Raw genomic sequence first — 27001 nt, 5'->3', positions numbered from 1 at the left:
TCCTGTTTCTTTTCTTATTTGTTTTACTTTGTTCTGTTTAGGCCATTTAGAAACTAACTGTTGAAATCCGGCCAGAAAATACCTTAACCAATAATACTGGATTATGGGTAATGAGGTTATGATGTTGTTGAAGAACTTCTACTCATTGAATCTAGCCTTTACACAGATATCGTGGTTAATGATATAGCTATGCTATTGCTGTACTATTGTTTGTCGAATTTAGATTTTACACAGATACTGGGTTTACTCCCCCACATTTATTCTATATTATATTATATTATCTTTAGCTACAAGTTATGTAGATAACATAATATAGATTTTATCTCATTGCAATATATTATTATTATAGTTGTGTTAGTACTTCTCCCCTCCCTTACAAAGTTCACTTTCTAGATATTTAATGCTGAATGCTATCTTTCTTTGCTGTTCCTTTTTCTTTTTAATTTCCCTCTCCCCCCTACTGGCAAAGCACCAAAAAACACCAAGTGTCAGACCAAAATCCAAGTTTGGGAAGAAAAGAAATTCGCCTACGGATTAGTGAATAACATACATTATATTACTAGGAGAGTTCTCTACCTGACAAATGTAAAACAAAAATATGAAACTTAAATGGCAACATTGAAATTTTTGTTCTTGGAATGTGGGAGGTATTAACTCGCCTATTAAACAGAAAAAATTATTGACCTATCTAAATAAGTCGGAAGCTGATATAGCATTACTCCAAAAGACAAATTTGAATGATGTAGAGCATGACAAGCTGACAATGTTAGGTTATAAGGTTGTGGTAAATGCCTCATACAACAGGAAATCAAGAGGGGTTGCAATTTTGATTAAGAAAAATCTCAAGATAGATATTCATCATAAAATAACTCTGTGTTGTGAAACCGAATGTCCGTTTTGCATAATCTGAAGGAGCGCTAACTTGAATCTAGGGACAAAAGAGAAAACTGTTTCTTTTTATTGTCATATTGCGTTTTAATATATTGTATTACATAGCGTATGTGTAATTCCTGCCTAGTGTATGTGAACTTCCGGGAGATTTGCCACATGTTTAAACAATCGTTTTGATAGTTGTTATATACGCATAATATAATCACTTGTGAAAGCCTCTGAAACGTTATTACTATTGTTGGGAACTTTGAATTTTCTGCACAGAAAAGGTGTATGTTGTGTGATCTTGTGATTTCAATACACTAAAGTTTGATCTATTGTTGAATAGAGTGTCAGTTGCTGTCTGACGAGGCAGGTGCCCAACTGGTGAACGGTATATTAGGCAGATATACCGAAGGCGAAAACAAAGCAGGTTTTCGCCAAGCGCGCCCAATAGATCGCATGGTTTACTGATAATTAGTGTTAGTAAGCGGTGCGATCTGACCGCACGGTAAGGACAACCGTGATTGTGAATTGGGAGAGTAGCTTGGAGGAATTATATTGGAAAGGCAGGTTGATTGTATCAACTTTGCGCTACCAGTGATAATAAACTCAACAGATTTGGTGGTAGAGCCAGGGTATCGAGGAGCTGATAGCCCTGTGGCCCATAGTGATATTTCTGTGTTAGGGGTCCTCATCTGGTGCGAGAGGAAGCGAGTGGACGCGGCTTGAGGAAATACGTCCACGGCCATTAGAGATCTCTAGCGGTAGATTGTTTGTAGCAAAGGGTTGAAAGTGTTTGCGGAAGAGACAGAGTACTGCAGTATTGTCTGTGGTCCGCATAGATATTGATATTGTTCAACATGGGTGCTAAGCATACGCTAGAGATGGCCGAGGTTCTGCCTAACGAAGGGCCTATTGGTTCAGCGAGGTTTCTTATATGTAAGAAATATGGTGCATGCGCAACTGCGTATTGCGACAAGTGGGTCAAGATGACCAAGGATTGTGTTAGGCCTTTTCCAACAATGGGAAGTTTTAATTCAGTGGTACTAAATAATGTAAAAGATAAAGTGTGGTTGATTAAGTCAATGGAAGTGAGAAATAAACATAATGATTGTTTGAAATTGTGGTAAATGGAAGGCAACACGTGGCAGAGCAGCGAGTGCACAGCGGAAGTAGGCGTTGTTGTGGCGGGAGGAGTAAGTACAGCCGTTATTAAAAGTGAAAAAAAGGAATTTGCTAAGTTATATCATGTTTTAAGTCAGTTTAAAACAAGTGTTTCTGAAGAAGAGGATGAACCCACTGTAATTTCAGCCATTGCCCATGCTGTTAATATGCTAGAGGTTCAGCGTAAGTATGGAAAGGGGGCAATGGCTAAGATAGGTGAGAGTAGTGTGACCACTAGGAGGGATATCATCCAAGGTACTGAAGTAGTTACTCCTGTAGTTAAACCTGAAGATAGTGAACCGGTGGGTACGTATCCAGTCCGCACAATATCAGTTCCCAATGGGAAGGCAGATAAGGATGGTGTAGTTCCTTTAAGAAATGTTACAATGCATTGTCCTTGGACTAGATCAGAATTACGTTCCATTATGACGGAATTCCCAGATCCTAGAAAAGAGTTGGCTAAGTGTCAGAAGTTTGTTAAAGACAAATGCACACGAACCAACCAATAAGGATTGGCGTGTAGTGTTGAGGGCATGTCTTCCTCCCAATACTAACACACAAAAATTTATTAAAGATTGTTCGTTGGAGGAAGATGACACCTTGACGGATGAGATTAATCAAGAGAGTATAGAACAAATTGTCAAACATTTAGCCATCTATTTTCCAATAGTGGTGAATTGGAGTAAAATTTTCACCATTAAACAGAAGGATAATGAAACAGCATCAGATTACTTCCCTAGAGCTCTAACAGCGATAGCAAGGTTCACTGGGATATCAAACATAGGAGAGGACCCACATCACAGAGAGGTAGCTGTAGGTGTATTAATGGACTGCCTTAGAGAAAATTTAAAAACAAGGGTACAAACCACATTACCTAATAGGAGAGGCATCACAGTAGATTCTCTTAGGGAATCTGCTGGGGAGCGTGACAAAAATATTTTTAGAAAAATGGAATAGAAGAGGTGATAGGTTGATGACGGTAAGTATAAAGGCTCTGGAGGGAATGCATACACGACCAATAGCATACAACCCACATAACAAGAAACATAAAATAATCAGATGTTACAACTGTAACGAAGAAGGACATTTCATGAAAAATTGTAAAAAGGAAAGACTCAATACACATAGGGGTGGGTCACGTAGATATCCTATAAGGTGAAATTCACATAGACTAGAAGACTCACACCTACCCGTGCATGTAATAGCAGCAAATTCTGCGCAGGAAAGCAATAGTCAGCGCTAGGGGTCAGGTCATACCTGTAGTCTACAGCCAGTGAGGTTAACTGAGAGTCTGAGAGAAGAACCAACAATGATAGTTGACAAAGCTGGTAGGAAACAAACTTTTCTTGTAGATACAGGGGCGGCCAGATCTGTGATAACCTCTCCTTTCAATCTACAGGTAACTAGTAAAACTATTCCAGCTATGGGGGTAACAGGAAGAGTGTTACATTATCCTTTAACTAAACCCACAGAAGTTACTACCGGGCCTCTGCATACCAAGCATTCGTTTCTCTTGGCTGTAGCAGCTCCTACTAACTTGCTTTGAAGAGACTTGTTATGTAAAATGGGATGTGTCATATACTGTACCCCTGATGGCGTATTCCTAGATATACCAGAGAAGGTTGCGCATGAGGTACAGAATATATTAGACACCTCACAAATGTAAATGTTGCATTCTACTGTTATAGAACAAAGTCCATCTCAAGTAAAGGGGATGTTGCTGGAAATACCTGGGTCCCTATGGACCAGAGATGGACAGGACACTGGATTGATGGCAAATGTAGCTCCTGTGATGGTAAATCTAAAAAGTGGTAGGATAGCTCCAAAAATCCCACAGTATCCATTAAAACCGAAGGTGGAACTAGGGGTATATCCTGTTATTGAGAGGCTGTTGCAACAAGGTATTTTAATTCGTACAATCAGCACAGCAAATAGTTCCATTTTCCCTGTGAAGAAGAGTGGGGGGAGGCGCTATAGATTAGTACAGGACTTAAGGGGAATTAATAAAGTTGTTGAGAGCCAATTCCCCGTAGTGCCCAATCCAGCTGTCATCCTCATGCAGATTCCACCGTTTGCCAGTCATTTTAATGTCATTGATCTATGGTCTGCTTTCTTCTCAGTCCCTCCTCACCCTGACTGCCAATACCTATTTGCATTCTCCTACAGGGGGTGCAATACACATGGACCAGACTCCCCCAGGGGTTCATTGACAGCCCCAGTATTTTCTCCCAAGCCTTACATGACTGTTTACAATCCTTCCAACCTAGCAAAGGGTCTGTTCTAATTCAATATGTGGATGATTTGTTGTTGTGCTCTGATTCTTTTATGTCATGTTTACATAATACTAAATTGTTGTTGCTCCATCTCTCTAAAACAGGGCACAAGGTGGCAAAGGACAAGTTACAGCCATGTCAGACTAGGGTCAAATACTTAGGACACTGTCTCACCCAGGGGCTAAGACACTTGACGACGGACAGAATTGAGGCCATACAACACATGACTCTGCCGCAGAGCCAGAAGCAAATCCGTACCTTTTTGGGGATGTGTGGATACTGTAGATCCTGGATCCCAGGTTTTTCTATTCTGGCATTACCACTGCAGGAGCTAGTCTCATCCTCAAAACCAGAACGTGTTGTACACACAGAGGAGTCAGAGCAAGCATTCTTTAATCTTAAAGATAGTTTGACTAGAGCGCCTGCATTGGGAATACCTGATTATGAAAAGCCCTTTGAGCTATACTGTACGGAAGCTGATGGTTGTGCAGCAGGTGTCCTCACACAAAAACATGGTGACGCTAACAGACCGGTAGCATACTACAGGCACAATTGGACATTGTGGCAAGATCACTCTCAACATGTCTCAGAAGTGTAGCAGCAACTGCTTTTCTGGAAAGTAAGAGCGAGGACGTAGTATTAGGACATGATTCAACTGTCTATACACCCCATGCTGTATCAGCTCTGGTAAATTCAGCCCAAACCAAACATGTCTCTTCAGCTAGATTCACAAAATGGGAACTAGCTCACCATCAAACAATGTAGCACCTTAAATCCAGCTACATACCTTCCATATGTGTCTCAAGAGACACAAAGGGAGGTAGGTGAGGAGACCCTGGTTGATGATGAGTTTGGCAAGACTACTGATACGCATGATTGTATGGAATAATGGAACCAAACCTTTACTGCCAGGCCCGACATACGTGACACCCCCTTAGAAAATGTAGATTTTATGTTTTATACAGGCGGGAGTTGTCATAGACAGACAGAGACGGGAGAACTATGTACTGGTCATGCTGTTGTAGATGATCAGGATGTTGTAGAAGCTAGACCCCTTGGCCCACCTCACTCAGACCAGGTGGCTGAACTAGTAGCATTAAGAAGAGCGTGTGAGTTGACAAAGGGCAAATCAGCTAATATATATACTGACTCTAGGTACGCCTTTGGGGTAGTGCACGAGTTTGGGGCCCTTTGGCGTCTTAGAAACTTTACGACAGCAGCAGGCACGCCAGTGGCACACTCACAACACATAAAAGGACTTTTGACAGCGATACAGTTACCCAGGACAGTAGCCATTATAAAATGTAAAGCCCATACCTCTGAAGAAGACCCGGTGGCATTGGGCAACAACAGGGCGGAAGAAGCTGCTAAATGGGCAGCAGGGAAACCTATGACTGTATTGACCGAGACTATGATGGTTTTTAAGACATTAGACATACAGAAATTAATTGAAATGCAAGATATGTGTTCCCTATAGGAGAAGGCGGTCTGGAAGGCGAAGGGATGTGGTCAAGAGTCCTCAGGACTCTGGAGAGATGGACATTTTATTTTATTTTATTTTTTATATATTTTTTTATTTTTTATTTTTAATTTTTATTTTATTTTATTTTATTCTTATTGTTATTTCTATTTCATTTCATGTATGTACTCATGTATCAAAATCCAATTATCGTTGGAAATATTCATTCCCCCTTTTTTTCTGGAATTGTTTATTTATGCTAATTAAATTCACTGTTTTTACCATTCTGCACTATTTCATGTTAAATATCTAATTCTACAAATAGTTTCCATTTATATTATAGGTATGTTCTAGGCAATTTGAGCGCATTAATTTATTATACATTGCTTGGTACACAGGAAGGGATTCCTGAATTATTGCTGCTCTTGCCGTTTGGAGTTGAGCGCAGGTCCGTTTTTGATTTGAATATTTGTATTATCCCTTGGTCCTTGCGCCCCTCCTTGAGCAACCTGACTCATGGATTATGCAGATCCATTTCAGTTAAGATCCAATAGGATACATACATCCAAGAGTATGTTTTTAGATAACAAAGAATGCACTGTACCTTCTCATATCACTGACCAATGCCACTGTCTTTTAAACCTTGAAAAATTATTACATAAAGAAATGCAGGCTTGGTGGAATATATTCACCTTGGAGCAATACTCTAAAGACAATATCATCCCAAAGGGTCTCAAAATAAAGAAAGCTCCAACTCACCATCTACATAATTCCATCTTTATGTCTAGATGGCAAGCTACCCTAGATCAATGTTCCCTCAGTTTAATGGACCTTTTGGTCCTTCAACAAAAAGAAGATTTAACAATTTTAGAGAATCAGATTAATTTATTAGATAAAGAAATTTTACCCATTAAAAACGAACCCGCTTATCAAAATTTATCTAAATTAATTGAGGAAAGATTAGTACGGAAAGAACATTCAATCATTGACACAAAAAGATCCAAATACATGCGAGATAAGTTTGGTATCAAATATAAAAAGAATAAACCTTCCAAGAAATTGTCAATTACAAATAAGACACAACCACAACCAGACCTGTATTCAAAAACCACCAAAGGAAACCTTAATCGTGTAATAGCCTCTGGTCTGCCATACAAAAAAATGGGCATAACATACCAGCAATATATGGCATTAATACATCACAAATCAGTTAAAATTTGGTCATCTGAAGCTAAATTGGCCCATGATATCACTACAAGCTCATGCTCTGACTCTCCCTCATTCTCTGTACATGATGACCTCAGCTTAAATTATGACCATTTGGCCATCCAATCCTTTGAAAAAGGTTGGAAACACCGAACTTCTAAGACAGGTTCACCATTAGGTACTAATATCCCTCTCAACCAGGGAACTCCATTATTAGTCCATGATGAGCCTGTCAGCACTATCAGGGACAACACTTTATACTCCACACCAACATTAGCTTTAGATGAACCAGTCCCCAATGGAGACCTCACTCAGTACGATACCATCTCGCAAATAGGTAATTTTTTAGGGTTAGGCCCGAAGTTCTTGAACATACATTTAAAACCCAGCCAGTCCCAACCCACCAAAAGGAAACTAAACACCTCAGACGAGGAAGGAGAGGAGGCCAAAAAAACAAAACAGTAAACCCAATACAGACTCCCCCAAAACCAAAAGGAATTTTTAATCTGAGTGATCACACTCTATCTGAACCACAAATTAGTGTATTGAATAAAGGCCTTAAATATGCCCCTACTAGATCTCTGAATAAATTTGACACCTATAGAGACGTTCAAAAATTCATCAGAAAATTAACCCTTAAAAAATACTACGCTAAAACCCCTTTGGAACGTGAAATCCCAACATCTCGTGATACATATAAACATACTGACCTAAAACCAGAATCCAAATTTTATCCCCGACAATTAAAAGGTAGCCTCATAGATACATTTGAAACTTTAGTTCTAGCAGATATTGATGCCATCACTTCTACCAAACATAAGAACAAATCTGTCAACCTGACCCAAACAGAAATGCAGGCACTTAAACAATTACAAGACCTCAAAAACATCACTATAAAACCGGCAGACAAAGGTGGGGGTATAGTGATCCTGAATACCAGTGACTATATCAAAGAGACATACAGATTATTATCCGATTCATCTACTTATGAGTTACTGAATACCAATCCAACTGCAGAATATTCCAATCAACTCAAAATGATTCTTACTCATGGTAGAGATATGGGAATTCTTTCTAACAATGAATACAATTACATTTATAATTCCCATCCTATTATTCCTGTCATTTACCACCTTCCCAAAATTCATAAAGATATAAAACAACCACCAGGAAGACCAATTATTTCCGGAATTGGGTCTATAACAGCTAATCTTTCACATTATTTAGATACATACCTACAACCCTACGTTCAGACCCAAAAAGCTTATTTAAAAGACACTACACATGTTCTACAGATTCTACAAGACATAACCTGGAATTCAAGATACTGGTTGGTTACGTGTGATGTAACCTCGCTTTATACTGTTATTAAACATGATTTAGGTATCACTAGCATACGGCACTTTCTAGAGCAAGACCATACACTGGACAACAGACAGATAGAATTCATATTGACAAATATTGAATTCATTCTGAAACACAATTATTTTTGGTTCCAGGACCAATTCTACCTGCAAATACAAGGGACCGCAATGGGCACTAGGTTTGCCCCCAGCTATGCCAATCTCTATATGAGTTTTTGGGAGAATCAAAACATCTGGTCAAATAATAGCTGGGAGAGAAACCTAGTGCTGTGGAATAGGTACATTGATGACATCCTCATCATATGGGATGGGTCAGAAACCTCTCTTTTACAATTTCTCAGTCACATCAATACCAATAATTATGGCCTACATTTTACTGCCAACTATAGTCAGTCATCTATAGAATTTCTTGATTTAGAAATCTTTATACAAAATAACAGTATAACAACCAAAACATATAGGAAACAAGTGGATGTTAACAGTTATATCCTTTCTACTAGCCATCACCATCCACAGTGGCTTAAAAGCATTCCTTTTAGTCAATTCACGAGGATTAGACGCAATTGCAGTAACTTGCAGGATTATATCACTCAGGGTACTGAACTCAAGTCACAATTCCAGGAGAAGCAGTATGATAATCGTATCATTGACACAGCATTTAACAAGCTTCAAAATACTGATCGAAATCAATTACTCAAATATAAAATACCTTTACAACCCAATCCCTGCAAAGGAGCAGTCCCTGTGAATAACCAAATATACTTTGTTTCAGATTTTTCTAATCAAGCAAACCACTTGAAACATATTATTTACAAACACTGGCATATTGTACAGAAGAATGAAATCTTAGGTCCTCTGATTTCAGCTAAACCCAAAGTAGTCTTCAGGAAAGCGCCAGATATCAAGAAGGTTTTAGTCCAAAATCACATTAAAGATAACACTGTACACACCAACTGGCTGACCAAAAATATACAGAAACCAGGCTTTTACCACTGTGGCAAATGTATTAACTGCCGTACAATCCAACATAACAGTACCCAAGGAACTACTGAGGTTTACTCATCTCACAATCAAAAAAAGTACTCAGTCAAAGACTTTATTACGTGTAACACCAAGAACGTCATTTACCTCATACAATGCCCATGTGGTAAGCAATATATAGGCCGAACAATCAGACCCTTAAAGGTCAGAATTGGTGAGCACATCAGAAACATAAGAAATGGGCTCGATAAACACCACCTCTCCAGCCATTTTAAAATTAAACATAATTGTGATCCTACAGGGTTGGAGTTTCTGGGTATCAAATGTGTATACAATAACTGGCGAGGAGGGGACCCCATTAAAAACATTAATAAAGAAGAAAGTAAATTGATCCTCTATTTTGACACTTTATCACCACGAGGACTGAATATGGAATTCGACATTTCAATGTAGAATATGTCTTCACTATTAGAAACATCTTATCTACATTGGTTGCAAGTTGTGGACATGTAGTGTCTATGCCCTTTTGTCCCCTTGGGTAAAGTATCTCCATGCATACTACGGTCATACCACCCTGGTGATGCCCAATCTCCGTCGACCTTGGAAGCCAAGCAGGTTGGAGCTGGCTTAGTACCGGGATGGGAGACCTCCCGGGAATATCCAGTACAGTAGTAGACATGTAGTAGATCTATCCCAATAGAGTGACAATTAGTGGCAGGACACGCCACCTCTCGCTTACCATGATGTAGTATCTCCTTAAACCATTATGTAGGAAATCCTTTACAATTTATACTTACCTTGGAAGGATGCCTCTTTATGTGTTTTAATGATGGCTAATATTGCCATTCATTTTATTTTGATATGTTTAACCTCATGTATATAAACATAGTAACTTATTAGAATCAGTTCATCTATTTATTTTAATTATCCTAATAGTTATCATTGTCATCATTTAGGCTAGCTAGTCATAGAGGTTTTTAAGCATCAGTCATGTATGTATCAGCCCTACATTTACAATTATTATTAGTATCATTCTGACTTGTTATCAGTCCAATTAAACATCTTAGTTTATGCAGAAATAAATGGAGTTTTACTATATGTTAGAACTATTATATATCATACGACCGTGGTCGCCTTTATATGTTTATTATTTTTCTTAATGTTATCAATATAATCTGTTACACAAATCCATATTAGGGTTTTCAATTGGCTTATATTAATCTTTGGTATGTAATTATATATTTAACATTTATAACTACCACCTTGTTTATGATAGATGTATTATCACCTGTATACTCATATGACTTGGTTGGCGTTTAGATTTTATTACAATGGACAATTAAGCCCTTCTGTAGGCTTAGTAACAAATCATCAATTACACTCTATCAAACAATCATTTATTGTCAATATATAAGGAAGCACATCAGATGCTTCACTCATACCACATCCCCTGAAGAAATCTGCTCCTGCAGATGAAACGCGTTGGGACACGCCCACTTTCGTGACGTCACAGGATATCCGGTCCATGCGTTCCACTGTGGAACGCACGCCAGGCTCTCCATCATCATACTGCAGCATCGCTAGGGACACAGTCAATATCTGTTCCCGTGAGCTCCACCGCTAGCCTTCCTGTTTTCATCCTGTCTACCATAGTGATATTTGCCGGATGACCGCAGCACACATCAGGTATCTGGACAGTTTTTGTATCCCCATTTGGGATTATTGCTGTTTGCTTTATTAGGTCATTTTTTTAGTCATTTTTCACCAGGACTTTCATGAGTGCTTCTATTTGGACTGCATTTTTGCATTTTCCGGATTTTTTCACTTTTATTTTAATTTTATTTTATTTTATTTTTTTTTTTATATATTTTTTTATTTTTTATTTTTAATTTTTATTTTATTTTATTTTATTTTATTCTTATTGTTATTTCTATTTCATTTCATGTATGTACTCATGTATCAAAATCCAATTATCGTTGGAAATATTCATTCCCCCTTTTTTTCTGGAATTGTTTATTTATGCTAATTAAATTCACTGTTTTTACCATTCTGCACTATTTCATGTTAAATATCTAATTCTACAAATAGTTTCCATTTATATTATAGGTATGTTCTAGGCAATTTGAGCGCATTAATTTATTATACATTGCTTGGTACACAGGAAGGGATTCCTGAATTATTGCTGCTCTTGCCGTTTGGAGTTGAGCGCAGGTCCGTTTTTGATTTGAATATGGACAAGGTAAGCCTGTAGCTCCCCGAACATACAATCCAATTCTGGCTGAAGCAGCACACAGCCTGACTCACCTGGGTAAAGAAGGTATGTGCAAACTAGTGAGAGCAAACTGGTGTGCTCCTGGATTTTCCTCTCAGGCTGGTAAGAAGGCAATGTCATGTCTTACTTGTTTGAGGAAAAATGTTGGGAAAACTATTCCAACTGAGCCATCCCACATCCCTCCTACAGGTGGACCTTTTCAGGTAATACAAATTGACTATATCCAATTACCACCTTGCAGGAATCTAAAGTATGTGTTAGTATGTATTGATGTGTTTTCCGGTTGGGTAGAAGCATATCTGGCAACCACTAATACTGCTGTGTTCACTGCAAAGAAAATTGTACAAGAGTTTGTGTGTAGGTTCGGTATCTCTAGAGTCATTGACAGTGATAGGGGTACCCACTCTACTGGTGATATCTTCCAAAACATGTATAAGCTCTTGGGAATCAGTAGCAGACTTCACACCCCTTACCGACCACAAGCCAGTGGTAAGGTGGAAAGAGTAAATGGTACTATTAAGAACAAGCTTGGTAAGATAATGGCTGAAACTGGGTTGGTGTGGCCTGAAGCTTTGCCAGTAGTCCTCCATAGCATCCGAACCACTCCTAGACCTCCTCTTAATCTGTACCCCTTTGAGATACTGTTCGACCGACAACCTCATTTGATCGTGAGTCCACAAGACGACTGGAAGTGTAATAATGAAGCGACTGTACAATATCTTATAAAAATGAGCAGACAGCTAAAGCAACAACAACAAAAACTAAAAATGCTGTCACCTGGTATGCCAGAAACGAACTGTCATGATGTTGAACCTGGGGACTATGTTATGATCCGCAATTTCTTACGCTCATGTTGTTTAACAGACCGTTGGGAAGGCCCGTACCAAGTGCTGCTGACCAGTACCACATCACTGATGGTTGCAGAGAGAGAGACTTGGTTCCATTCCACCCACTGCAGGAAAGTCAGTAACCCGGAGAAAGTGTGAGATAAAGCTAAGACTGACGACACCGATCTGTCACTCGTAAACCTGTTCCGGGAGATCTAAAAGCTTGCAGTCAAGACACCTGAGCCAGAGACGTTGCCTCAAAACTATCTTTCCAGCGATGGAGTGGCGATTTTTGTTTGTCTTTTGTTCCAGGATTTTTCTTGTTTTTACTTTTTATAGGACACTCTATTTTTGTGAAGGAGGATGGCAGACAGAGGCGGGATCTGGTAGTGATACCGATGCGATGGATGTCGAGGAAAGGTTGTTAAAATACCCAGAGCAGCCCATTATCAAGCGTGAAACAGGGGTTATGAAAAGGTCTGCTAGCTCTGGAAAGCGGAGACAGTGTGAGGGGCTATTGTCTGATTAGTATTGTTTCTGTAAGTTCTGTAAATCCCTAGTTGAAGAGAAGTGCATTTAGCGATGCCAGTCCACTGGTAATCTGGACGTGGGCGGACATCCTCTGGAGGAGTATCACTCCTTAGTGGGTAAGGTTCTAAACCAAACTGAGTGCTGGGTGTGCTCTCATGTACCTCAGGGACAACATAACATAGGACTAGTGCCGTTCCCTCTAAACATCTCTGAGGTACTCAAATTAAGGGGAGGGAGGCCCATTGAAGGGAGGTACAATAACACTAGGTCCCCTAGTCTAAAGCTTTGGCAATACTCCTTAGACAGATCTTTACTGTGCCTAAATATCTCTCATACAAAGCGTCTAGAGAATTGGGAAGCTGACCTATCAGATCAGACAATGACTCGCCACACTCATTTTGGAGGGAGACTTGCAAGGTCACCAATAGGCAGAAATGTTGATGGACACCACAAATTAGGACTTGTAACTAAACATAAGAAATTATCAATTGGAAAAGTCTCAATAGGTAATTGTAATAATGTCATCCATGCTGACACGTATCTAGAACAAATGGAGACACTAGGCATGGGCAGTTTTGTCAAAACCTTATGTGATATAATTAATGGGCATACTGTTCCTTATGTTCTCCCTGATGATGTGTACTTTGTTTATGGGAGAAAAGCTTATTCCTGGGTGATTCCGAGTTCCAAGGGCTTGTGTTTCTTAGGTACACTGGTTCCTGAAATCATGACTATTACTCATGAAGAAATGGTTCGTGTACACAAGACTACATCACCACCATACATACACACACAGTATGAACACCGTGGAAAAAGAAATATTATTCCTGGTGAGGAACCCATAGCTACAAAATTGATTAGTGAAACCGCTGGTTTTCAAGTTATGGTTGCTCTAGATCTCACCGGACTGCTCAGGGAACTTTAAATTTTAAATATATTCAAGACCTAGCTAAATTGATAGACAATATCACCGAGATGTATGATGACACTTTCAGGTATACGGGAAGGGAGCTACAAGCGTACAAGAAGGAGTTGGTGCAACACAGATTAGTGCTAAATTATCTCACCTCTATTACTGGTGGCTATTGTGTGACATTGGCCACCCAGTTTGGTGTCAAATGTTGCACGTTCATCACCAATAAAACAGATGACCCCAAAGAGGTTATAGACCGGAAGATGGATGAAATTCTGCAACTGAAATGAGAATTTCGAAGGAACCATAATTCTTTGTTATATGAGGTCGGGGAAAAGGTTGCAGGTTGGTTCTCATAGTTGATCCCTGTAAAATGGTTCTCCGGTCTAGGGGAGTGGGTACAGGAAATAGTTGCTAGTGTAGGTAAGCGCCTTCTCCTTATACTTGGTGTCATCTTAGCAATTGGTTTGTGTGTCAAATGTGTTCCTACTGTGTTGAAGTGTGGAAAACAGTCTTCTAGGGGAAACACTGAAAACGAGACTGAAAGGATGGTGCGAGATACTGAGGTCATGGTCTGTGAAGAAGTGTTGTATAATCCTGAACTTGAAACGCTGATTGTGTGATAGTTTATTACACTATCAAAGGGTGGAGCTGTCAAAGTCAGCAAATTGGATAAAGTAATTTCAATTAATATCTAGCAAACTTGGTTGTCTTTTTCTGAAAATATGTGTAGAGCAAGCTACGATGTGGAAGGGTGTATCCAGCCGCAACACGTGGCAATAACAGTTTTTACACTTTTTATATACATTCGCACAAACACACACATTTGTAATTAGTACACATTAATGGTAGTTGCAACACATAGTTATTTATGTCGAAATATAGTAGTATTTATGTGTAATATTATAAGTTATATGCATGTTAGTAAAACATATGGTTCAGGTTAAAGGAAAGGTGTCATGTCTAATATCATTTTAATCCCCTATTCATCAGCAGCTGTCCGGTTCATTCGCTTAAGAGATCGCACATTGCATACTCGAGTTATTGATGTTAGGGAATAAACCTTTAATGTAATACTAACTATAAAATGCTAATGGACTAGTTGAAACTGGAGTCTTGGCGGGAAGATCGGAGCACATCCCCTGGAGAGATGACCCCCACCTTTGGATTCTTTAGTTTGAACTAGCCTATGATCTGCAACCCCCTGGACCTTCCTGAAGCCTAGACCAATAGAAGCAAGCCACACCATCTGCATTGTTTTACTGTATTTCTGTCTGCATATAAGCAGGAGCTTTTCATCTAGTGTTCAGTCATCTTGACCACAGACTTCAGACCTGATTGACTGTTCACTGGATCCAGAGCGCCTGCGATAAGTAACGGCTATACTTATTATTATTTCGCTTGAATTAATCTGCTACTTTTTGAGAATAAATATTTGTGCGTTGGAAACACAAATCGAGATTCGACAATCGTTATTGGATAGCAACAATACGCACAGAACATATAGAAAAAGGTGGTCTGAGATTCCAGAAAAATTGGGGCATATATATCGAATCGCTGGAACCCCTAGTTCAGCAGAATATCTTTAAATTGTTTGAATATACCACCTGATATCTACTTAGGCAATTAAGTAGGGAGAAAATGAATAAATGCTTAGACGGATAACTGGAACCTCCTAAAAAACTATGAAGGTGCAAATTTTATTTTATTGGAGAAAGGCCTGACTAACACCCTCAGCCATATAGCTTACTAAATAACAAGTACCCCCCCCCCTTCCTTCTCTCCCCACTATTTCATTTCATTTTTTTTTATTTTACTTTATTTTTATTTCATTTTATTTTCATTTCAATTCAAGTCAGTTGTGTTTATTTTCTGACAGTAGTTTATATCGATCAGTTACATCCATATATACAGATGTACAAGATTATGCCAATGTTTAAATGAATCTTAAATAACGCAATTTTTCAGATGTTAGTAATATTTGAGGTTGAATTTTAATGTCAAATTGTCATGGATATCTTATTTATATTCGAAGACTTTGGAATATGTAACAGATATGTCATTACTGATTTGCTATTTGTATTTGAGGAAAATAACCAATAAAATGTTTTTATAAAAAAAAAGTTTGGGGGAACTATCCAGGTGAACCAACCATGAACCCCCACCTTGTGGCCAAAAATGGGTTTACTCCCCTATAATGTGATAATGAAAATTAAGCGCTTGATTGTCTTCAGAAATTGACCCAACAGGGTATCTGAAGTCTACGGAGGAAGTGGGATAGCGTTCCACTATGGAGCGCTTGCTGCCCGCTGTCTGCCTTCACATAATTTTCAGTTCATCCAGCTATCCGTGGTTACCATTCACCTACATTCCATCCCACCAACCTTTATGACCATCAGTAGCGGTGCTACATCGGGGACAGCCGCACATTAGGACATTGAGGTACTTGAGATCCAAACCTCTGCGTGGTTCTCTCCCACTTCCTCCGTAGACTTCACATACCCTGTTGGGTTCTGAGACCTAGGTTTTCCACTGGAGTGGATTGGACTATTGGAAATGTATTGACATACCACTATTGGACTGGTTTCTTTATGGTCATATACATTAGGTTTTTCCATTATTGGCTAAGCGGCTGGCTTTTATGTTTTATGTTTATTCTATTTATGTATATGGTTTTATTCTTTTACTGTTATGTGAATTCACATTTTTATTCATGTGTTGCTTGTTCTGATTATCTCATTAATTACTATAGAATATACCTAAATAAATGCAATAATATATTCATCAAAGGTTTACTTCTGGTCAGCTTTCATTCTCCAAACATTTTCCTATAATACAACAATTTCTGTAGGCGATCGAGCGCATAATTTCATTATCACATATATGGTATATAGGAAAGGATTCCTATAATTATAGCAGCTCTTGCAGAATAAGAGTCGAGCGCAGCCCTATACTTTTTTCATCTTTCATACTCCACTATAATAGCAACAGGGCAAGTGTAAACATTATCGTGAGGGGACAGGGGAACCCACCTCCCCTTGTCCAGCCAGTCTGTTGAAGATCGCTGGGCCTTACTTATGACTGAGGAGTCAGAAATAACCATGTGTTTGGCAAGCATTACAAAGAACGGGGCCAACTCAGGGAGGCAATAAGTTCACGAACAATAAAAGCACCAAACACCCACATAGCATACGCAGTGCTAAACTGCAAACTCCCAAAACGATCAGTAGTGTCTCATGAACAGCCCCCAGCATAGCAGGACTAATGGGCCGTCACTGATCCGGCGTGTGCAACTACCCTTGCAAAGCTTTAGAGATGAAAACACTATTATACAGATCAACCTGGCCATACCAATTAGTTCAACGATACGACCGCTAGAGAGTCAGTCAGCACAGCACGGGTCCTACCTTCACACTATTTAGACCAAATGCAGAAGTGCATGCACCGGTGCAACCCTTTAGTCTCTCTTGTTTTTTTTTGGGCTACTATTGAGAAGGAGGTGGCACCCAACACACCTGTGAGATAATTCAAAAACCAGGGGCAATAAAAACATATTTCCAGCAGGTGTTTGCACTAAGCATACCCGCAAGGAAAGTACCAAACCAGGAGGGATAAAAACATGCCTCAAGCAGTTGTTAGCACCCAAAGCACCTGCAAGGAAAGGTCAAAACCAGGGGGAAGCAAAACATGTCTTGAGCGGGCGTTGCAGAGAAGCTCCAAAATAGGGAAAGGTGGTGGGTAGCTCTTCTTATAGACTAGAGACAGAACACCATCAGCCAGGAAAATTTAGCAACTGAAAACCATATCCGCCAATGCCTGCCTAGACTGTCCATCCAGACGCAAAATGTGGGGCGCATATACTGCAGAGACAACTGCTGAAACAGAAAATCTAGCATCTCCAACATAAACTGCAGAAGGGGCAGGGGCCGAAGCTTTCCCAGTGACTGAGGACAAAAAGAGGGCAGCAAAAAACCATAGGTCAACCCTGGCTAGGCATAAGAGATAAAACCACCAGAACCCACAGCAGTAGCGGAGATGCCAGAGGCATGAAAAACTGCAGAAACAGCAACCCCAGGACAAATGTGTGACCACAGGAAAGAGTGAGGAAAAGGCCCCAAAAGGCACATGAAGGCAGCCCCAGGGCAATATAATAATAGGGTTGGTGGTCATCTAGCATATATGTTGCATAGCAGGCTCTGTTCGGCCAATTACGCTGCTTTAAAAATATGTATTCAAAATCAGGCAATCATAACTGGCAATTGCTTTATTACCAGGCAAAAAAAAAGTAACCTCACTCGTCCTCTTATTAAACGATAATATTTACCAGCTGACAGGTCCTTTGTATCTAAAGTCAATAAGTGTCTTAAAACACATTGTTTGCATTCCTTTTCCAAAACTATAATAAATATACACATCTTTCTACTTCTGCATCAATAAAAACAGATAAATTAATAAATTGTAATATTATACAGAAAAAACCTTCTTATAATATGTGTGGTCAAATACATAGATAAATAATCCATTTCTATGGTCAGGCCGCTTATATCATAAAAATGCCTAAACAGTCAGCATGCTTCTCATAAGTGGCACCTGGACTTTAAACAGTATACACAATTGTCTTCCAACTGTAAAAAACACTGTCAACCAATTGTTAGGACTTTGGGCTAGATTAACTAAGCTGCGGGTTTGAAAAAGTGGGGATGTTGCCTATAGCAACCAATCAAATTCCAGCTGTCATTTTGTAGAAGGTACTAAATAAATGAAAGCTAGAATCTAATTGGTTGCTATAGGCAACATCCCCACTTTTTCAAACCCGCAGCTTAGTAAATCTAGCCCTTTGTGCTGGTGTCTGTCATTGTCCTGTTCCTGGATGCAGTACCTCCATGCCGCCAGAGGTGCTGCTCTTCTCCTATGGACATTTTCTTCTCCCTGGTAAGAGTTAATCTCTGCCTCGTGTTATTGCACACCTGCGTCACTCATTACTTAAACCAGCTTCTAAACAATGAAACCAGCTTCTAAACAATGAGAGTCCCATATATTTGGGCCATACATATGTGTTTTTAAATTGAGAGCCAACTTACCAAAGAGGTACCCCAGAAGCCTCCAAACAGCAATTCAGTGCCAGTACCCCCTCTCGGCTACTGACACCAACATGCCTCTCAGACAAATACAAAAGTGGAAGCTGCTCAAATCAATTTATAGGCCATAACAGGTGCTTGAAAGGGTGGGGTTATCCTGCAAGGAAACTACACACAACATTTTGTCCCCCAGCACACTGCTATAGCCAGCAACAGATCTGCCATTTCTACTGTAGATAAAAATGCAAAAGTCTTTGTTGCACACATTTGCAAATGTATGTTTAAGCCATCCGCCACGCCGAGGCGCTTTTGCTAATAGGATGGTCCTACTCTAAACAATGAGAGTCCCATATATTTGGGCCATACATATGTGTTTTTAAATTGAGAGCCAACTTACCAAAGAGGTACCCCAGAAACCTCCAAACAGCAATTCAGTGCCAGTACCCCCTCTCGGGTACTGACACCAACATGCCTCTCAGACAAATACAAAAGTGGAAGCTGCTCAAATCAATTTATAGCAGCTTCCACTTTTGTATTTGTCTGAGAGGCATTTAAGGTTTTGGATTCGGATTTTTTTTGAAAAAAGCATAAAAAGTTCAAAAATCAAGTTTTTGGGCTTATTTTCACTCCTACGCTATTATTAACCTCAATAACATTCAATAACAAGCATTTCCACTAATTTACCGTGTATTCTGAACACCTCACAATATAGTTATTAGTCCAAAATGTTGCAACGAGGTATCTTTCTGGACTGCGTAGTGGAGTGGTCCCCACAATATAATAAGAAAACCATCAACTGGTCTTAATCGCACCAAAAAATGTACCTGGACTGCGTAGAGGAGTGGGTCACCACAATATAAATTAAAAACCCTGAACTTGTATGATTCGCACCAATAATGTACCTGGACTGCGTAGAGGAGTGGGTCACCACAATATAAATTAAAAACCCTGAACTTGTATAATTCGCACCAATAATGTACCTGGACTGTGTAGAGGAGTGGGTCACCACAATATATATAATAAGAAAACCATCAACTGATATGAATCGCACCTAATAATGTACCTGGACTGCATAGAGGAGTGGGTCACCACAATATAAATTAAAAACCCTGAACTTGTATGATTCGCACCAATAATGTACCTGGACTGCGTAGAGGAGTGGGTCACCACAATATATATAATAAGAAAACCATCAACTGGTATGAATCGCACCGAACAATGTACCTGGACTGCGTAGAGGAGTGGGTCACCACAATATATATAATAAGAAAACCATCAACTGGTATGAATCGCACCGAATAATGTACCTGGACTGCGTAGAGGAGTGGGTCACCACAATATAAATTAAAAACCCTGAACTTGTATGATTCGCAAAAATAAATGTATCTGGACTGTGTAGAGGAGTGGTCACCACAATATAATTAAAAAACCCTCCACGGGTCTGAATTCCCAAAAAAAGGTTCTGGACTGCGTAGTGGGGTGGCCCCGGTACACAATTTTTTACCGGGGCCACAATATTATTAAAAAACCCTACACGGGTCTGAATTCCACCCAAAAAGTTTATGGACTGCGTAGTGTAGTGTTCCCTACAATATTATTTAAAAATTTTGCAGCAACAGTCAACGTTGTTTAATATCTGATACACCTCTATCTGGACTGCATAGTGGAGTGGCCCCGGTACCCAATTTGGTACCGGGGCCACAATACCTCCTCCAACCATGGTACAGACCATTCATCATTGAGATCCCATCAAGTATGTTAAAGACAGACAGGGTCGAAGTGTTATTGGTTGACTTTGCAAACCAAAAAACTGTCCCTGTTGCACATAGTCGTGCAATGAAGACTGACTTTTTTATTTAAAGGCACCATCTTTCAAGTGTAGTGTTTGTAAGTCATATTATACTTTTGGTAAAATTTGTTTAATTTGTTCCTCTTTATGGTAACTACTAATAGAATTATGGTAACTACTAATAGAATTAAAGTATTAAATAGAAGCGGCAGTTCCTCTTTATGGGAATTAGTTATAGAATTAAAGTATTAAATAGAATTAAAGTATTAAATAGAGTGGTATAGAGTGGTAGTGTGGTATAGAGTGGTCCCCACAATATAATAATAAAACCCTCAACTGGTCAGAATTCCACCAAACAAGTATCTGGACTGCGTAGTGGGGTGGCCCCGGTACCCAATTTGATACCGGGCCACAATAAAATAAATACACCCTCAACTGGTCAGAATTCCACCAAACGAGTATCTGGACTGCGTAGTGGGGTGGCCCCGGTACCCAATTTGATACCGGGGCCACAATAAAATAAATGCACACTCAACTGGTCAGAATTCCACCAAACAAGTATCTGGACTGCGTAGTGGGGTGGCCCCGGTACCCAATTTGATAACCGAGCCACAATACCTCCTCCAAGTTCCAAGTGTAGTGTTTATAACATCTTAACACTACACTAATTCTAGCACGTCAAAACCTCTTGTTTTAAATAATGACAGGGCATTTAACTTTTGATTTAATTTATTGAATTTGTTGGCATTTTCTTTTACTTTTTGAACATGGCAAACGACTGTTGAATGGTCACATAATGCCCAAAAAATAGTTGCAAGATGGAATTGTCCTTGGGCCCTCCCACCCACCCTTATGTTGTTGAAATAGGACATGAACACTTTAACAAACCAATCATTTTAGCGACAGGGCCTACCAAACAACTGTGGCTGAAATGATTGGTTTGTTTGGGCCCCCACACCAATAAAACAATTCATCTCTCCCTGTACAAACTAAACAGGCTCTACTGAGGAAAGATGTCGTCCTCATCCTCAACCTCTGATTCCTCTCCCCCTACAGTATGTACTTCCTCCTCCTCACACATTATCAATTCGTCCCCGCTGGACTCCACAACCACAGGTCCCTCTGTACTGTCTGGAGGGCAGTGCTGTACTTCATTGAGGAATTGATTATTCATTTTTATAAACATCATTTTTTCAACGTTGTGAGGAAACAACCTCCTTCGCCGCTCACTGACGAGGTTCCCCGCTGCACTAAAAACTCTTTCCAAGTACACACTGGAGGGGGGACAACTCAGTTAAAAAATAGAGCCAGTTTGTACAGGGGCTTCCAAACTGCCTTTTGGAGTTCTACCACGTCACTATCTCTAGTTAATTTAGATTGCAAGGCTTGTAAATATAAATACTTTGAAGATTAAAAAAGCAAGCTGTACAGACTGTGGAGCTAGAAAGTGAAATTAAATGGACCACGTTACTTTGGTGGCTATCTATGCCCCCCCCACCCCCGCCCTACACTTGTAGTTGAATATGAATAAAGCAGCCTGCATAGACTGTAGAACTAGAAATTCAAATATACAAAGAAATGGACAAAGGCAGTTTGGTATATGTCTGCATCAGATCCCCTCTCCACTAGGAGTAAAATAGAAAACTATTCAGCCGTTATATAATCTAGAATATAAATAGAAATTGAGAAAGGCAATTTGGTATCTGTCTGCATCATATTTATCAACATCCTCCTCAGCGCCAGCTACATCAATATCCTCCTCCCGGTGTACAACATTCACACCTTCATTAGCCAAATCTGTAACTGGACTGTGGGTGATCCTTTCAGCATATGCAGAGGGCGTGCTGCAAATGCTGGATGGAGTCAACTCTTCCCGAACAGTGATGAGAAGGTCAGGGTTCATAACCAACAACACCCTTGGACTCGCCTTGGGGATTTGTGATGTCATCTGTTTAGAAGGCAGATTTCTTTGCTGTTTTGTTGTTGTTGCTGACAGCATAACTCTCTTAAATTTTTTGTAGGGGGGGGGAGGAGGAGGGCTTAGATCCTTGGGTGAAGCTGGACCACTAGTCATGAACACGGGCCAGGGCCTAAGCAGTTCCTTGCCACTACGTGTCGTAAATGGCATATTGCCAACTTTACGTTTCTCCTCAGATGATTTTAAGTTTCTCTTTTTGCTATTTTTTGAGAACTTGGGCTTTTTGGATTTTACATGCCCTGTACTAGGAGATTGGGCATCGGGCTTGCCAGACGACGTTGATGGCATTTCATCGTCTATGTTGTCATGACTAGTGGCAGCAGCTTCAGCATTAGGAGGAAGTGGGTCTTGATCTTTCCCTACTTTATCCTCCAAATTTTGGTTTTCCATTACATGTAGCACAAGAGAGCGTACCCCTAAGCCACACACACTCGGCAAAGCCTTTAAAAATTATATGCGGCACAGGAGAGTAGCACTGGACTTATACTGCTGAATCAGTGAACTTTGTAATATCAGTACCACTGGACTTATACTGCTGAATCAGTGAACTTTGTAATATCAGTACCACTGGACTTATACTGCTGAATCAGTGAACTTTGTAATAGCAGTACCACTGGACTTGTACACTGCTGAATCAGTGAACTTTGTAATAGCAGTACCACTGGACTTATACACTGCTGAATCAGTGAACTTTGTAATAGTAGTACCACTGGACTTATACTGCTGAATCAGTGAACTTTGTAATAGCAGTACCACTGGACTTGTACACTGCTGAATCAGTGAACTTTGTAATAGCAGTACCACTGGACTTATACACTGCTGAATCAGTGAACTTTGTAATAGTAGTACCACTGGACTTATACTGCTGAATCAGTGAACTTTGTAATAGCAGTACCACTGGACTTATACACTGCTGAATCAGTGAACTTTGTAATAGCAGTACCACTGGACTTATACACTGCTGAATCAGCGAACTTTGTAATAGCAGTACCACTGGACTTATACACTGCTGAATCAGTGAACTTTGTAATAGTAGTACCACTGGACTTATACTGCTGAATCAGTGAACTTTGTAATAGCAGTACCACTGGACTTATACTGCCAAATCAGTGAACTTTGTAATAGCAGTACCACTGGACTTACACACTGCTGAATCAGTGAACTTTGTAATAGCAGTACCACTGGACTTATACACTGCTGAATCAGTGAACTTTGTAATAGCAGTACCACTGGACTTAATCTGCTGAATCAGTGAACTTTGTAATAGCATTACCACTGGACTTATACACTGCTGAATCAGTTAACTTTGTAATAGCAGTACCACTGGACTTATACTGGTGAATCAGTGAACTTTGTAATAGCAGTACCACTGGACTTATACTGCTGAATCAGTGAACTTTGTAATAGCAGTACCACTGGACTTAGACACTGCTGAATCAGTGAACTTTGTAATAGCAGTACCACTGGACTTATACTGCTTAATCAGTGAACTTTGTAATAGCAGTACCACTGGACTTATACTGCTGAATCAGTGAACTTTGTAATATCAGTACCACTGGACTTATACTGCTGAATCAGTGAATTTTGTAATAGCAGTACCACTGGACTTATACTGCTGAATCAGTGAACTTGGTAATATAATATAGCAGTACCAATGGGCTTATACTGCCGGATTGGTTTTGCAAATTTTGTTGTAATTAATTTTTTTTGTAATTATTTTTTGGTATTTTTTTTATAACTTTTTTTTATTTTTTTAAAACACTTGGGAATAATGGGGAAATAACTATGCCCTTAGAAGCACAGAGCACAGGACACAGCACCACTGGACTTAACAGGACAAAGCACAGGACCCAGCAGCACCACTGAACTCAAAATTGACAGAGCACAGCACACAGCACCACTGGACTAATACTGCAGAACACAGCACAGCACAGCACAGCACAGCAAAGAACTAAACAGCACAGCACAGAACTAAACAGCACAGCACGAGATCTTTCAGGACAGAGGACCACCTAACACACCCTCCCTCTACCCTGTTCAATGCCCGAAGATGGCGGCGACTAGCGGGGAATTTATAGGATCCGAGAATCGCGAGATCCGACAGCGGGATTATGACTCAGAGCCTCGGTTTCAAGTTTTCATTTGGCGCCAATACCCGGATCTGTCTCGGATCCGACTCGAATCAGAAAGATTCGGGTGGGCTCGGATTCACAAAATCCGAGTGCGCTCATCTCTACAGAAAACCCATTGCTATTTAAGTAAATTTTCATTTTTACCAACAATAATATAAATTAAACAATCATACTCTAATGCCCACTTTGTTTTTTCACAAAGTTACATATTTACTTATATTGCATATATTATGTGTGGCACAATATACATAACAATAAATAACAATACTACTTTGCAATCAAGTTCCAAGCACTAATAAAATAATATAGTTTACAGGAATATCAAACAATGCCTGGAAAAGTACTCATAGATATATTTAAATGATAAATTGTTTGTACTGAGGTTAAGATAATAGCAGCACTTACAATGAAGCCACAAATTATGTTTGAAGAGTTTAATAAAGTTTATCTTTGGCATCAGTGTCAGCTCCCAATTTAACAGTTAGTGAAACGCTCTTTCAGATGTTTACTGGGGCAAACTTTATTTCTTTTAAGCAATAACTTAACAAACTTTTTGATGCTTGGGGAATATGTTTATCTACTAAGATGTATAAGAGAGGTACATTTCTAAAATCAATAGGAATAGTTAAACTCTTCTGTTCAATTTTGCTCTTTTGAAACAGACTGATGTACCAGTATCAGTGTTGAGGAATATATATAGGGTCCCGAGTGCATACAAAACACAACTCAATTCTTCACAGCAAAATTGGATGTAAAAGTGAGACACAATGTAATTTCCAGGAAAATATGGAAAATATGGAACCAAAACGATTGTTATATAGAAAGTGCCTAATTGCACCTCCGGTTAATGTGCTCCAAGCTGAAATCCATGCCGCCAGAGTGTGCATTTGATAGTGGACGTGCATTATTACACCTCCTTGATACATATCTTAAGTACTCATGGAGAATACACACCCTAGGCAGGTGTAGCAGTGACTCACCTAGGAATCACTGTGTTTGGTTGTTATAGTGAAAACCTGTTTGTGCGCTTCCGGTTTAGTCACTTCCGGGCTTAGCACTTCTGGTTTATGCGTTCCAGGGTGTACGGAAGTGCGTCCCAAGGTGTTTATGCGTCCCAGGAAGTTCTAACTGCTAAAGAAGCCAGGTAACTACGTGTTTTTTATAATATTTGTCTTTTCTGATGTTCTATGTGATTGCCTTGACAAAAGTCTAAATGTAGGACCGAAATGTCAACTTGGAATTTAATTAAAAGAAAATGAAAGTGGAAATGGTGATTGTATCCTTTAGTAAACTGCCACCAATCTATCAATAATTTTAGCTAGCCAGCAGACTATGGACAAATTAGTAAAAATGTGGACAGTTAGATTAGAAAATAGGCTGTAAATGAATGTAAATGATGCCATATATAGTAATATCAGAGCTAAAACAGCTCAAAATCACATCATTTCACCTATTTTTTACAATGTTCAATTAAATCCTTTCAGGATTTTTGGCCAAAACTTGTAACAAAGCCAAAACACAAAGACATTTTAGAACCAAAACCACATTAAAAACCAAAATGCGGCTGGCAGCGCACATCTCTCTATATATAGATAAGATATATATATATATATATATATATATATAGAGAGAGACATCTCTCTCTCTATATATAAGATACACACACACACATATATATATATATATATATATATATATATATATATCTTTATATATTTATTTATTTTATTTTTCTTATTTTTTTCAGCCTTCTCCCCAGGCTGTGAGAGACAGAGGAAACTGCCTAGCAGCTTTTTGCAAGCACCTTGCAGGTGCAACTCCTGGTTAGACTGCTGTGAGAATGGGGAATCAGAAGACTCTCACTGTGCCTTTCCTATAGCTGAAGACAATTTGGTATAGCTCCTTTCCACACACAAATAATCTCCCAGAGGCTTTAGAGCCCATAAGACAAACAACCTGGGACACATATACCTGTCACCTGCCACATTCCCAGTGCTTCTGTCACACTATATATATATATATATATATATATATATATATATATATATATACATATATATATATATATATATATATATATATATATATATATATATATATATAGTGTGTGTGTATATATATATATATATATATATATATATATATATATATATATATATAT

General features: G+C 39.2%; 1 pseudogene; it reads left to right on the top strand.

The window, feature by feature from the left end:
- Nucleotides 1-9876: 9876 nt before the first annotated feature.
- LOC142141966 (5S ribosomal RNA) lies at nt 9877-9995 on the top strand (annotated as a pseudogene).
- The last annotated feature ends 17006 nt before the right edge of the window (nt 9996-27001 follow it).

This window comes from Mixophyes fleayi, chromosome 2, assembly GCF_038048845.1.
Source record: "Mixophyes fleayi isolate aMixFle1 chromosome 2, aMixFle1.hap1, whole genome shotgun sequence".
In the NCBI taxonomy this organism is placed as follows: Eukaryota; Metazoa; Chordata; class Amphibia; order Anura; family Limnodynastidae; genus Mixophyes; species Mixophyes fleayi.
The sequence above is the reverse complement of the archived record's forward strand: the minus strand, read 5'-3'. Positions and strand labels throughout refer to the sequence as shown.